Genomic DNA, 2205 nt, shown 5'->3' on the forward strand with positions numbered 1-2205 from the left:
ATTTGGACCATTTTCACTGAGAGGATGGGATGTAGCCATTGACAACGGTGATGCCCTACATATAGCTTGCCATGGAAAGGAGTAGGAAGGATTGGATGAATGTAATAAGAAAATAGAGATACGAGAGGAGCACAGCATCTTCACACACTTATCTGAAATTCCCACTATTGCTTTACATAAGTATTTCTATCCCTTTTTATTTTCTATTTATTTATTAATTTTCGATCTCACCATAAACCAATTTAATCTGCCTAACTGAGATTTACAAGGTGACCATAGCTTGCTTCATACCAACAATCTCTGTGGGATCGACCCTTACTCACGTAAGGTATTACTTGGATGACCCAGTACACTTGCTGGTTAAGTTGAACAGAGTTGTGGAAAGAAAAAGCTTCTCTAACAGTGCTTGGAACTCTTGTATCACAATTTCGTCCACCAACAGGCTGCGACGGCGACGGCCTTGACCCCAATCGACGGTAGCGGCGGCAGCAGAGCAGAACGGTGCAAGAACGGACCTCCTCCTTCTCGCCTGCGTTCATCGTCTTCTGCTTCTCCTTCACTCTTCGTCATTCTTCTCCTCCATGACCGTGCGCACTCCCTCTCTTCACGAACTCTCTCTCTCTCTCTCTTTGGCTTCAGCGGCGATGATAGCAAGCTTAGAGGTGGCGGTGGTGGTAAGACGCGATGGTGAAGACCCGCGATGAGGACAACGACGGTGCTGGCTTCGCGATGAGCTGATGCGATCTCCCTTTCTCTTCGCAATTCTTTCTCTTGTAGTTCTGGCTTTCTGACGGCACGGCAACATGACGGCGGCAGCGAACCCAACAGCGCCGGCCCGGCTCCTTCCTCCCTTCCCTCTTCTTCTCCGTTTTCCCCTCTTTTGTCTTTAGGTTTATCTCTTTCTTTTTTTGCTGTTGCTGAGTGTTGTTGTGTTTTTGGGAAGGGGGAGATTGAAATATTGCCAAAAAAAAAGCTAAATTACCTTCGGTTCTTAAAATTCGTGGCAAAATCTTATTAAATAGCTGCTCTTTCAACTTTCACCACTAAAACTGCTGGAAAACCACCAGATAGCTGCGGTTGTGAAAACAGCTGCTATTTATCTGCAGCTATCTTCCGTTTTTGTGATAGTGTAATCTAAGCAATGAAACAACTAATAATTGTCAATCCCCGGCAACGACGCCAAATACTTGGTGTGGAAATTGAATACCACAAACTAACCGGCAAGTGCACCGGGTCATACCAAGTAGTACCTCAAGTGAATGAGGGTCGATCCCACGAGGATTGATGGATTAAGCAACAATGGTTAAATGATTTACTTAGTCAGACAAACAAAAAATGGTGTTTTGAAACTTCAATTGCATTAAACAGTAAATCAGAGAATTAGAAAAGTAAGCAATAAACAAATTGTGAATAATATATGGAGAAACAGTTAAGGCTTCAGAGTTATCTATTTTCCAGATTGACTTTTCTTACTAACTCTTTTAATCATGCAAGATTTAATTCACGGAAAACTATATGTGACTAAACCCTAATTCCTTAGAGCTTTTTGGTCTCCTCTAACCTTCATCAACTGCCAATTCCTTAGTCACTTAATTCCAATTTGAGGGTGAAATTCAATTCTAGTTTATTTGCCACAAAAACTCTAATTACCCAAATATAAGAGGATTATATGTCACGTATCCTGTTAACTCCAAATAATTAGCAGTTTAGGAGAATATGTTTTCAAGCTGTTGTTCAAGTAAAGAGCTTTTCCAAGTTATACAAGAACTCAATTAGAGCAAGGGTCATACTTTTGTTCCACCCAGATTCGTAAGATAAAAACCGAAAACAACTCTTGAAATAGAAATCAGTGCATGTATTAAAAAAGAAAAATAATAGTATCAATCCATATAATAGACAGAGCTCCTAACCTGAATAGTGGAGGTTTAGTTGCTCATGGTTCAGAGAGAAAACTAGGATTCTGTAAAACTGTAAATTGCGGAATGAGGTAGAAGAGAAGAGAAGAACCCGAAGGGCTAATTCTTTTCCCTTTTATATCTAATCCTAATTAATGCAAAATATATTTTTCTAAAACTAAATAATATCTTTTCCTATTTTTAAATAAAATAAAGTTTAATCAATAATTAAATAAACAATTCACGCAACCTTCATAGAGCGAATGGGGACCACAAATCGCACTAAGGGTTGGCGCCAAACCTGGAAGAA

Source organism: Arachis duranensis, chromosome 2, assembly GCF_000817695.3.
Source record: "Arachis duranensis cultivar V14167 chromosome 2, aradu.V14167.gnm2.J7QH, whole genome shotgun sequence".
Taxonomy (NCBI): domain Eukaryota; kingdom Viridiplantae; phylum Streptophyta; class Magnoliopsida; order Fabales; family Fabaceae; genus Arachis; species Arachis duranensis.